Source organism: Panthera leo, chromosome B3 (genome assembly GCF_018350215.1).
Source record: "Panthera leo isolate Ple1 chromosome B3, P.leo_Ple1_pat1.1, whole genome shotgun sequence".
Taxonomy (NCBI): domain Eukaryota; kingdom Metazoa; phylum Chordata; class Mammalia; order Carnivora; family Felidae; genus Panthera; species Panthera leo.
The window spans coordinates 69,795,539-69,809,425 of NC_056684.1; the positions used below are offsets into that span (position 1 = coordinate 69,795,539).

Below are 13,887 nucleotides of genomic sequence, written 5' to 3' on the forward strand. Positions count from 1 at the left end.
ACAAAACACACATAAATAAGGAACCCATTTTTCCTATTATACATTGCACAACTGGGAGCTATTTATCTGATAGAACATTGGGATAGCCTGTTAAAATTACAACTGAGGCACCAGCTTGAAGATGATACCCTGCAGAGTCAAAATCTATACTTTAAGGTATATGTTTTGAACCAGTGTCCTTTAGATGTGCTATGTCCCCTGTGGATAAAATATATAAGTTCTGTAAACCAAAGGGATAGATAAAACAGTAGTGTCTCATCATAAATCCCAGTGAAGTTCTTGTGCATCTTCTGTTTTCTGTTTTCAAATTTTAGGATTTGTTTTAGTGGGGAGAATGCTTCTTTTGGGAGACACAGTATGGGTTATAATAAACCTAAAATGTTTAACTGCTTTTATGTCATTTGGCTTTCCTCAGATTTGAAGGCCAGCATTCGGAAGACTGAGTTACCTCATTTTTATCCCACAGTGGATAAATACCAGGTTGCTTCTTAATAGATGATACAGCAAAGAGATTTTCTAAAACTAGGGATTCAATGAGGCATGCCTTGTTGGCTTCATGATGTATGATAACTATAATAGGGCAATTGTGGCAACAGTAGATTGACAAGAACATATTAATCAGGGCTCAAACTACTCTTAAAAAAACTGGGTGGTCTCAGTAGTCAAGTAACCTAGATCATCAGAAGAACTGCCTGATGATGGGGGCTTTAGAATGGGTAATAGAGGGGAACATAACTATCAGCTCTGAGCAACGGTGCCGCTATAGCTCGTCACTTCTGTTTTAAGTCTTCCTTTTGTGAAATTGAAAACAGCCATCACGTTAGAGAATCTTTGACAGGATAAGGTAAAATGGGGCCTGCGTTCTTTAAAAAGTGGAATATACCTTTGCATTTATTGTTTTCAAAGAAAGAGATAGTTTTCTACTTCCAGCAGCTGGAAGTCTACCTGATGGTTTTTCCTCTGGCTTCCTTCCTATCATGCACAGTATTCTGGACTGGAAATACTAAGGAGTTATTGCACCCTTTACAAATGAAAAAAGTATTCCAGTTCCTTTCCCTTAAAATGGGACAATTCTAAGCCACAGAATTTATAGAGTAACCTAGAGGGCCATTCTAGGCTTGCACCCCAGTTACATTTATCAACATAAGCAACCTTCACATCTCTGTCTCACTTCCTATTCCCTTGATGAGATTTTCAAAAATCAATTTCCAAATAAACTACTGGCAATAAAATTTTGTTTTTGGATCTTCTTCTGAGGGAACACAGCCTGAATAATTAGAATTACTAGTCCTGCGTATATTGATGTAATGATTCCTGACATTCTCCAAAGTGTGTTTGCATTTCATTTGCAAATCTTTGGGAAGCAGAAGAGATGTCATTATGTCCATCTTCTGTCAAAATGATCACAATTTCAATCGTAAGTATTATTTAGTAGATAGTGATACTCTCTGTTAAAATAACCCATATCATGGTGGATTCACATTTCCCATGGTAGTAGAGGTTATGAATAAATGCTCTAGTAGTAGGAGTCTGTTCAGTGAGATAGATATTATGTTCAGATATGGTCATGTTAAATGTCAGAAGTATCCAAAGTGGAAATACCCAAAGTTGAAGTATCCAAAGTGGATACTTAGTGGATGCATAGTTTTAGAGCTCCAGAGTCACATTCAGTCAGCAAAATCTGACATGTTCCTGCTCACTCAATCTTTTTATTGCTACTTTTATGTCTTTGTTCTATTATGTATAGATAGATGGAAGGATTAAAGACAGAGGTGATAGCAAAGTCAATACTATAGTGAGTCAATACAATGAACAGGTATTTATCACTTGAAGAAGTGGGGAAAGGCCACAGAATAAACAGAGGGTTGATGGGGGGTGGGAGGGAGGGGAAAGTGGGTGATGGGCATTGAGGAGGGCACCTGTTGGGATGAGCACTGGGTGTTGTATGGAAACAAGTTTGACAATAAATTTCATATTAAAAAAATAAATAAACCAGGCTGTGATTATGGTCAAAAAACAAAAAACAAAACAAAAAAAGAAACATGAATAAGGTAAAAAACTGAGTCAACACAGTGATGTGAGCTGACAGAGTGATAAATGCCTTGGGTAAGTCTTTCTGAGAACATTTCCAGACAGTGACCAAAATAAGGATATAGGAAAGGATTAGTAAAAAGAAGGTGCCCATGCTCATGATGTTATTATTGGCAGCAATAATAAATTCAAACTTGGCTCCATCTCTGCATGCAAGTTTGATGATTCTGGAAAAGTTATAATAGAAGGTTTTTACTTCTAATATAACCACAAAAGCACACGTTTGTAACGAAAACAAATGGAGGCATAAGTAGTTCACCACAGTTACCCAGCAAGTAGTTACAAATGAAACATGTATTTTAGGGTTCATGATGTCCAGGTACTGAAGAGGTTTACAGATTGCCATGTCCCTGTCAAACGCTATGGCTATAACTAACACCATCTCCACTCTGCCCATTATGTGGATGAAGCATGTCTGTGCCCTGAAACTTTGCAAAGAAATCTTGCATTCATTAAAAAAGTCTATAATCATCTTGGGAACTGTGGTAAAGAAAAGTCCACATCAATGAGGGACTGGTTGGCCAGCAGGAAGTACACAGGAAAATGTAAATGGGAGTAAAAAAAATACCAGAAAGAAAATGAAGAAATTTCCTGGGACGATCCCTAAATAGATCAAGGAGAATGTCAACATGAGAAAAACTTTAGTCTCCCAAGATGTAGAAAATCCCAGCAACACAAACTCAGAAACCAGAACATCTTTCAATCCTCATTTACTGGTGGGAGCATCTTTTCTTTTCTCTATATAAAGAGATTTGTCTGTGCTTATCTGAAAATTATAATGACCTCTTCTGAGTTGGTTACCAGAGGGGGACTGCTGACAATTACCAGTGCCTGTTCCCACCTCTTCACATTGTTCCTAGTCCTATAGTCAGGCTCAAGTCCCAGAAAGCTCCGGTGAGTCAGGGACAAAATGGAATCCGTGACTAGATGCAGTATACACCAAAATTACTGTAAGATTTTACATATCTGTATCCATAGACACCTGGAACGTTATATATGGGAATGGATCCTAAGAGTGTTTGACTTGGATGGAAGGAATAAAATGTTGGATTGGCCATATTTAATGATATTAGTACACTAAACAATGATTCTGTATTTAATATGTTAGTTCAGATGGCTTGGATTAACCCTAAGTTTGATTTATTTGGTTGACTACAAACTTAGACCCAAAGCTAGAATAATATAGAATGAGGCTGATCTGTCAGAACCTCTTGGTTTATACTGTTAGAAGAAGTTACTCAAAGGCTGAGGGACATTGCAATGCTACAATTGTGGATGCAATTATCCCCTTCCTGTTATATTTTTTATTTGCTTTCCTTGTTTTTCAAGAGCTTTCTTTTGCCTTCATGGCAAAATATAAAGAGGCAGATAGATAGATAGGTAGGTAGGTAGGTAGATAGATAGATAGATAGATAGATAGATAGATAGATAGATAGATGATAGATGGTTAGATAAAAACAAAAACCAAATTTTAGTAGGGGAAGGAGATGGTGATTTACAAAAACAGATGTCACCCCCTAGGTGACTCATTAACCACTTTTCTTCTTACTTTCTTTAGAAAACCAATGTGATTCTAGGAGACAATTCTCATAACAGACTCATTTCTGGCTGGCAACACCAAGTCTCTGAGTTGAACTTGGTCACTACCCAAGCACAATTAGTGCTATTAATTAACTGCTTTTATGATGGCAGTATTTTGTGTAACTCTTTGTATAGGGGAGAATTATGTAGCAGACAGAAATTTTCTCAGTAGTTTGGACTCCCTGAAAATGCAGTTGCTTTATGCCCTGGGAAACTCTTTGTGTCTCCTTCTCTTAATAGGCTTGTGAGAAAGAGTATTCTGGGCTTCAGATTTTCCCATTCAGCACTTTGAATATATCATGCCATACCCTCTGGCTTGGAAATTTTCTGTTGAAAAATCTCCTGCTATTCTTGTTACTTATATCTATTTTGTTAGTTCTCTGGCTGTGGCCTTATTCTGTTTTCATTTGGGGTAAATTTCTCTGTCTTTTCTTTTTGTCTCAGTTTATGCCTGTTTGTGGTTAGGAAGGTCAGCTGTGTCTTCTGTTCTTGAGAGTGATGGCCTTATAAAGGAAGAGGTCCCATAGTGCCCTGCTGTGTAGTGTCCCTTGTTCCCCAGTGCCTGGCACTTCTGGGAGAGTCTCTAGTGTGTGCTACATGTATTCTGCTGTTTTGTCCTGGCCACTTTATCCTTTAGACCAGTTGTTTGTGGAGGCTCTTTGCCTGTTGTACACAGTGTTTGGTCCCTGGCCTGAATGTGACATATTTTAACCAGGTGTGCACTGGTCTGCTTATGAAATGAGACCTGTTGCCACCACCACTGGAAGCAAGGCTCCACAAAACTTACGAGTTGGAAGATGTGGTGTGAGCAAGTCTTCTGGGGGAGGAAGCCAGGCAAGTGGCTATATTTTTATCTGTTTTCAGAGTATTTATATCTTTTACCTTTTTAAAATTGAGGTTAAATCCGCATAATGTAAAATTTATCATTTTGAAGTGAATAATCCAGTGGTATTTTGTACATTCACAAGTTGCACAATCACCCTTCTTAGTGCTAAAATATTTTCATCCATTAAGAAAACATACCATTGAATCTGTCCTTCTCTGTATGACTTATTTCACTTAGCATAACACTCTCCAATTCCATCCATGTTGCTACAAAAGGCCATATTTCATTCTCATTGCCACGTAGTATTCCATTGTGTATATAAACCACAATTTCTTTATCCATTCATCAGTTGATGGACATTTAGGCTCTTTCCATAATTTGGCTATTGTTGAAAGTGCTGCTATAAACATTGGGGTACAAGTGACCCTATGTATCAGTACTCCTGTATCCCTTGGGAAATTCCTAGCAGTGCTACTGCTGGGTCATAGGGTAGGTCTATTTTTAATTTTTTGAGGAACCTCCACACTGTTTTCCAGAGCGGCTACAGAAACTTAACAGAAGACCATGGGGGAGGGGAAGAAAAAACATGGTTAGAGAGGGAGGGAGCCAAAACATAAGAGACTTCTAAAAACTGAGAACAAACTGAGGGTTTATGGGGGGTGGGAGGGAGGGGTGGTTGGGTGATGGGTATTGAGGGCACCTGTTGGGATGAGCACTGGGTGTTGTATGGAAACCAATTTGACAATAAATTTCATAATAATAATAGAAAAAGGAAAACATACCATTAAGCTATTATTCCCCATTTTGTCTTTCCCCCAGATCCTGGAAACTACCCATCTATTTTCTGTGTGTGTGGATTTGCCTATTCTGGATATTTCATGTAAATGGAATCATACAACAAGTCAGCTTTTATATCTGGCTTCTTTCACTCAACATATTTTTGAGGTTTATCAACATTGTAGAACGAATCAGTACTTTATTCCTTTTTGTGGTTGAGTAATATTCTATTGTTTGGATATGCTGCATTTTGTTTATTCATCTGTTGATGAATATTTGGATAACTTCCACTGTCTGTTGTGATGAGTGTGGCTGTAAACATGTGTGTATAAATTTTTTAGAACTTTTTTTCACTTCTTGGGGGTATATACCTAGGAGTGGAATTGCTGGGTCATATGCTAACTCTGTTTTTCACATTTTGAGAAACTGGAAAAAAAAATTTCCTATATGTCTGCATCAGTTTACATTCCCATAAGTAGTGTATAAGAATTCTAATTTCTCCACGTTTTGCCAACAATGATAGTTTTCCTTTTATTAAATGGCCTCATGGTGAGTATGAAGTGGTTTCTTATGATTTTGATGTGCATTTCCCTAACAACTGTTAATGTTGAGCATCTTTTCATGTGCTTCTTGGCTACTTGTATATCTTCTTTGAAGAAATGCCTATTAAGTCCTTTGTCCATTTAAAAATTGGGTAGTTTATCTTTTTTTCTTGCTGTGTTGTAATTGTTTTTTTCTATATTCTGGATGCTAGAGCCTTGTCAGAGATGTGGTTAATAAATGTTCCTCTTATTCCCTAGGTTGTATTCTCACTTACTTGATAATGTCCTTTGTTGCACAAAAGTTTGTAATTTTGATAAAGTCCAATTTTGATAATATAATTACACAAAAGCTTATAATTTGATAAAGTCCAAAATTTTATGTTTCCGCTTTTGGTGTCATATCTAAGAACTTACTGCCTGTCCAAGGCCATGAGTTATATCTGTATTTTCTTCTAGGAGTGTTATGGTTTTAGCTCTTACATTTAAGTCAATGATGCAGTTTTCATTACATTTTGTATATGATGTGAGGTAGAGATGCAATTCTTTTGCATGTGGATATTCACTTCTTCCAGGTCCTTTTGTTTCAGTTGTTATATTTTTTAGCTGCAGTTTGGTTCCTTTTTATAATTTCCATATCTTCGTTGATATCCTGATTTGTTCATCCATCATTCTCTTGGTTGTTTTTGTTTTTGTTTTTGTTTTTGTTTTTGTTTTTTGTTTTCTCTTTGAGCTTATTTAAAAGTTTTTTAAAACTTTTTTTGTAGTAAGTCCAATATCTGTGCTTTCTCAGGGATAGATTCTGTTTATTTCTCTTGTACATGGGGCATATATTTTTAAAAAATTTACACACTTGTTTTTTTTTTAAGTGTACATTTTGGATATTATAATTTAGTAACTCTGAAAATCACATTCTCTCTCCTCAGGATTTGTTTTTGTTAATTTCTGTGGGATATAGGTGGGTTTTTTTTTTTATTGTTGTTTAGTGACTTCTATACTATCTGTATAATTTCTGTATTCTTTGTTTTGTTTGGTGTCTGAAGTTTCCATTGAGAAGAAAAGATAGTAAAAACAAGAGGGGCCAGCCAGATGCCCGAGGCTGGGTACTCCCCTTGTATACTTTTGACTTCTGTAATCTTCCTTGCCTCCTGCCTCCACCCATGTAGCACCACTGTATTTAGTGATTTTTTTTAATTTGCTGTTTATCAGATAATAATTCCACTAGCATTTATTATTTACATGTCTCTTCATCCCTTTTTATCTTTGATTAGCTATGGTTTGTCTGCATTGTAATTTTTTCTAAAAATAAGATTTTTGTTTTATTGCTTTGATAGACTATTTTTGGTTCTTTATTAGTTTCTACTTTTATCTTGTTTGTATTCTTTCTTATAGTTTGTATTATTTTTGCTTTCTTTTTAATTTTTTATTTGGCAACTTAATTCATTCTTTAATTCTGTGACTTTTAAATGTTTTTGTCTGTACGTCCTTTCTTAGTGTTAAGTGCAGGTTTCCAAATTTCAAGATGGTTGGGCCTTTTGTTTCTCAATTTTATTTTAAATTCTAGATTTATTTCATTATTATCAGAAAATACTTTTTGTAATATTTCTACTTTGTGACATTTATGTTTTCTTTGAGAATTAATAATCAAGTTTTGTGTGTGTCCCATGTGCACTTGAGAAGAGGTGTATGTTGTGTGGTAGATACACAAAAGATAAAGAGAAAAGAATTGAAACAAAATTGGGGCACCTGGGTGGTTCAGTGGGTTGAGTGTTGGACTCTTGATTTCAGCTCAGGTCACGATCTCTGTGAGATCAAGCCCCACAAGAGACTCAGCACTTATAGCACAGAGCCTACCTGGGATTCTTTCTCCCTCTTTCTCTGTCCCTCCCTTGCTTGCATGAATTCTCTCTTTCTCTCTCTCTCTTTCTCTCAAAATGAATAAACTTAAAAAAAAAAAAAAAGAAAAAAACAACTGATGCAAACCAGTACAAAAATCAAGTCACAAAGGAAGTTAGCAAGAGAGGAAGAAAGGGGAAGAAACTATAAAACAGAACACATTGGCAGTAAGTGTTTTATAGTAAGTTTCCTATAAAACAAGGAACACATCGGCAGTAAGTTCTCTAATGTAAATGGACTAAATTATCCAATCAAAGGCACAGAATGGCTAAATGGATTTTTTAGAAAAATGAAGATCCAACTATATTCATTTTTTATCTAACTCTGCCTATAAGAAACTCAACTTTACCTTTTTTTTTTTTTTTTTTTTTTTTTTTTTTAAATTTTTTTTTTTCAACATTTTTTATTTATTTTTGGGACAGAGAGAGACAGAGCATGAACGGGGGAGGGGCAGAGAGAGAGGGAGACACAGAATCGGAAACAGGCTCCAGGCTCCGAGCCATCAGCCCAGAGCCTGACGCGGGGCTCGAACTCACGGACCGCGAGATCGTGACCTGGCTGAAGTCGGACGCTTAACCGACTGCGCCACCCAGGCGCCCCTCAACTTTACCTTTAAGAACACATGCAGGCAGAAGGGAAGGAAAGGATAAATATATTTATACAAATAGTAACCAAGAGAGAGGGTTATTTATCCTTATATCAGAAAAATAGACTTTACGTCAGAAACTGTCACAAGACACAAAGAAGGTCACTGTATAATGATACAAGGATCACTTCATCAAAAAGATATAAAAACTCTATATGCACCCAATATCAGACTACATACATATGTAAGGCAAATATTAATAGAATTGAATGGATAAATAGATAGCAACACAATAATAGTGGAGGCCATCAGTACCCCAATTTCAACAACACTAAAACTAAGCTTTAGATCATGCAGCTATAAATCAATAAGGAAACAGTAAATGGATCTAAGACTAAATGGATCTAAAAGGCATCTAAAAAAAAAGTTTCTTTTAAAAAGTTTCTTTTTTTTTTTTTAAATAATTTATTGTCAAATTGGCTAACACACAGTGTGTAAAGTGTGCTCTTGGGTTTTGATATAGATTCCCGGGGTTCATCACTGACATACAACACCCAGTGCTATCTAGAGAAACTTTTATCCAAAAGTGGCAAAATATACATTTTTCTAAAGTGCACATGGAACATATTCCAAAATAGATCATTTTTTAGGTATAAAACAAATCTTAACAAATTTAAGAAGATTGAAATAACATGTAGTATATTTTCTGGTCAAAACGGTGTGAAAGGAGAAATCAATAACAATATAAAGCTGGAAAATTAACAAATATGTGAAAATTAAACAACACACTCTTAAAAAATTTTTTTTCTTCATTTATTTACTTTTGAGAGACAGAGACAGTGTGAGCAGGAGAGGGGCAGAGAGAGAGGGAGACACAGAATCAGAAGCAGGCTCCAGGCTCCGAGCTGTCAGCACAGAGCCCAATGCTGGGCTTGAACCCACAGACCATGAGATCATGACCTAAGCTGAAGTCGGACGCTTAACCGACCGAGCCACCTGGGCACCCCTAAACAACACACTCTTGAAATATCATTGGGCCAAACAAGAAATAAAAAGGGAAATATATTAGACAAACAAAAATGGAAATAGAGCATACAAAAGTCATAGGATACAGCAAAAATATTTCTAAAATCTTATAACAACAGATACTTAAGAAAAATAAAGTTCTCAAACAATCTAACATTACATTTCAAAGACCTAGAAAAATAATAACTAAACCAAAAGCTAGCAGAAGGAAGGAAATAAAATAGTGCAAAAGTAAGTAGTAGAAAAACCAAAGAAAAGATTATGAAAACTGAATTTGTTTTTGGAAGGATAAAAAACTAGACAAATTTTTTGCTAAACTAATAAAAAATAGAGAAGATTGAGATAAATAAAATTATAAGTGAAAGAAAGGAGACTTTATAACTGATACTACAAGAATACATAGGATATTGAGACTACTATAAACAATTATAGGCAACAACTTGGAAGACCTAACAAGAAATGGATAAATTCCTAGAAATATAAAATGTATCAAGTCTGAATCATGAAAAAAATATAAAATCTTAATGGGTCAATTACAAATAAAGAGATTGAATCAGGAATTAAAAACTTTCTGAGAATAGTCCAGGACCAGATGATTTCACTGGTGAATTTTACCAAACATTTAAAGAATTAGTGTTAATATTTGTTAAAGTCTTCCAAAAAATTGAAGGGGAAGAAATACTTCCAAAGTCATTTTATAAGGCCCACATTACCTTGATACCAAAGGTACATAAGGATACTACAAGAGAAGAAAACTAAAGGCTATATTCCTGAAGAGTATAGATGCAAAAATTCTCCACAAAATACTAGAAAAATGAATTCAGTGTCACATCGAACTAAAAAGCTTGCACATAATGAGGGTAACAATTTACAAAGTGAAAAAAATGGAAGAAAATATTCCCATAGGATTTGTCTGATAAGGGGTTAATATCCAAAATATATAGAGAACTCATACAACTCAATAGCAAAATAGCAAATAACTTCATTACAAAATGGGCAAAGAACCTGAACGGACATTTTCCCAAAGAAGTCCTACCAATAGTCCGCAAATATGAGATGTGCTCAACATCACTAATCCTCAGAGAAACACAAATCAAAACGAAAGTGAAATAATTTCACCTCTCACCTGTTAGTATGGATACTTTTAAAAAACAAAAGAAAACAAATGTTGGTGAGGATGTGGAGAAAAGGGGATCCTGTTATACTATTAGTGGGAAGTAAATTGGTACACTCATTACAGAAAACATTATGGAAATTTTCAAAAATTTAAAAATGTAACTACCATATGGTACAGCATTTCCTCTTCTGGATGTTTATCCATAGGAGTAGAATCAGGATCTTGAATAGGTATCTGCATTTCCATGTTCACTGTAGCAGTATTTACAATAACCAAGATAGGAAAAATCCTAAATGTCCATGGATGAATGAATGGATAAAGAAATACATACACAAGATAACATTGCCCCAAGAGCCAAAAATAAATGAGAATTGAAAAAAAAAAATACATACACTGAAATATTATTCAGCCTTAAAAAAGAAAGAAATCCAATCAGATATGAAAATAGGCTTAGCAGTCACTCTGAATCCAGAGCACTCACAGAAGCACAGGAGTTTAAAAGAAAAAGCAAGACTGTTTTTGTATTGACTGATTGACTTTTTGGAGGAGAGAAAGATTTCTGGTATAATTCTGAAAAAACAAAGATCATTATTGTTATCTCCTCTTCATGACTTTCTATGTACTGTTTTTGTTCTTTTTTCTGTTGTTGATGTGTCACATTTGGTAATCAAAACTTTATGTATGGCCATTTAAGGTAAACGTTTTTATGTAACTTAATCAGGAAAATACATCATGTTTAAGAATTGGTTACCAGAAAACTTTGAGTTTTTAAATGATTCCAGAAGGGATTTACATAACTTCCCACACTTTTCCGTTTAATAGCCATTCTAATCTCCCATATTTTTAGCATTTAGTAACGGACATTCTTTTTAGAGACATTATTATGTCCTCCACACTTTTTGCATCTTTCACTTGGGATCTTTAAGCTTCTTCTCTTCTCTGCATCCATAGCTTCAAGTGGTGGGGGACACTCCAATAGTATTGCAGCTGGAATTTGTGGTTTATTTCTTTACTCACACACAATTTGAAATTTATGGTTTTTCCTATCTCCTAGCAATGATAGGGCATGGTATATGTGGTTTCCTTTGTAACTGTTTTCAATTTTACATCTTTTGTGCATGATATTTATGGACAGATTTATGTGGCTGCCATTATATGAAGATCAATCAGAATCCAAAAGTTATATCGGTGCGCTTGGGTGGCTCAGTCAGTTAAGTGTCTGACGTTGGCTCTGGTCATGATCTCATGGTTTGTGATTTCAAGCCCTGTGTTGGGCTCTGTGCTGATGGCTCAGAGCCTGGATCCTGCTGCAGATTCTGTGTCTCCCTCTCTCTCTGCCCCTCCCCCACTCCTCCCTCCCTCTCTCTCTCTCTCTCTCTCTCTGTCTCTCTCTCAAAAATAAATAATAAACATTTAAAAAATTTTTAAAAATACAAAAGTTAAAAAGTCTTGTTTATGATGTTTTACACCTTTAATCTGTCTTGAATTCATTTTGGTATATAGTATGTGGTGAAATCCAATTTATGGTTTTTCCATGTGGAAAGCTGTTTTTTTTTTTCTTTTTTGTCTTTTGCCTCCCCTCCCCTCCCCTCTACTCCTTCCCTTCTCTTTCTTTCCTCTCATCTCCTCTCCTTCCCTTCTTCTTCTTCTCCTCCTCCTCCTCCTCCTCCTCCTCCTCCTCCTCCTCCTCCTCCTCCTCCTTCTTCTTCTTCCTCTTCTTCCTCTTCTTCCTCTTCTTCCTCTTCTTCCTTTCCCCTTCCCCTTCCCTTCTTTTGAGAGTGAGAAAGAGCAGGAGAGAGTGTGTGAGCAGGGAAGGAGCAGAGAGAGAGGGAGATAAAGAATCTTAAGCAGCTACACACTCAGCACAGAGCCTGATTCAGGGGTAAATCCCACAACTGTGGATCATAACCTGAGCTTAAATGACTGAACCACCAGATGCCCCTTTTGCTGTTTTTTTCATGTTAATCTTATATAACATAAAAAAATATACATATCCTTTTTTATTATTGAAATTAGTGGACATAAAATGTTTTATTAATTTTAAATGTACAACATAGTAATTAAAAAACTATACTCAGTGTTTATCACAATAAACGTAGTCACCATCTGTCACCATACATGTTATTACAATATTATTGACTATATTCCTATGCTGTACTATACATCTCTGTGACTTATTTTTTTTATAACTGGAAGTTTGTACTCTTTAATCCTCTTTCTTTATTTTGCCCATCCATCAACCCACTTCTCCTCTAGCAACCACCAGTCTGTCCCCTGTATTTAAGAGTCTGTTGTTTGTTTGTATGCTCATTTGTTTTGTTTGTTAGATTCCACATATAAATGAAATCATATTGTATTTGTCTTTCTCTGACTGACTTATTTCATGTAGCCTAATACCCTCTACATCCATCCATGCTCAAATGGCAAGATTTCATTTTTTCTTGTGCCTAATATTCCATTGTGTATATACACCACATATTCTTTATCCATTCACCTATTAATGGACACTGGGTTTCTTCCATATCTTGGCTATGGTAAATAATGTTGCAATAAACATTGGGATACATGTGTATTTTTGAATTAGTGTTTTTGTTTTTGGATAAATACCCAGTAGCGGAAATATTGGATCATATGGTATTCCTATTTTTAATTTTTTGAGGAAACTCCATACTGTTTTCCCTGGTGGTTGCACCAATTACATTCCCACCAATACTTCATGAAGTTTGCTTTTATTCCACCTGCTCACCAATACATGTTATTTCTTGTCTTTTTATTCTAGCCATTCTAATGTGAGGTATCATCTCATTGTCGTTTTGATTTGTATTTCCTTAAGTAGTAATGTTAAGCACCTTTTCATGTTTCTTTTCCCATCTGTATTTCTTCTTTGGAAAATGTGTATTCAGATTCTCTTCCCATTTTTTAATTGGATTGCTTTGTTTTTATGTTGAGTTGCATAAGTTCTTCATATATTTAGGATATCATCCCCTTATAAGATATATCATTTGCAAATGTCTTCTCCCATTTAGTAGGTGGCCTTTTTAAAAAGTTTTAATTAGTTAATTTAATTTATTTATTTATTTTGAGAGAGAAGATGAGTGGGGAGGGTTATAGAGAGGGAGAGAGAAAGAATTCCAAGCAGTCTCCACACTGTCAGCGCAGAGCCTGATGTGGGGCTCAAAACCACAAACCATGAGATTGTGACCTGAGCCAAAACCAAGAGTCAGACGCTGAACTGACTGAGCCACCCAGATACCCCTAAAGTTTTTATTTAAATTCTAGTTAGTTAATATACAGTATAATATTAGTTTCAGGTGTACAATACAGTGATTCAACACTTTTATACAACACCCATTGCTCATCACAACAGGTGCAACCTTAATCCTCATCACCTATTTCACTCATTCTACTACCTACCTCCTCTCTGGTAATCATCAGTTTGTTCTCTATA

At 35.5% G+C, this 13,887-nt stretch overlaps 1 pseudogene; it reads right to left on the reverse strand.

Moving 5' to 3' along the window:
- Nucleotides 1-1,671: 1,671 nt before the first annotated feature.
- Nucleotides 1,672-10,685, reverse strand: LOC122222565 (annotated as a pseudogene).
- Between the last annotated feature and the right edge of the window lie 3,202 nt (nt 10,686-13,887).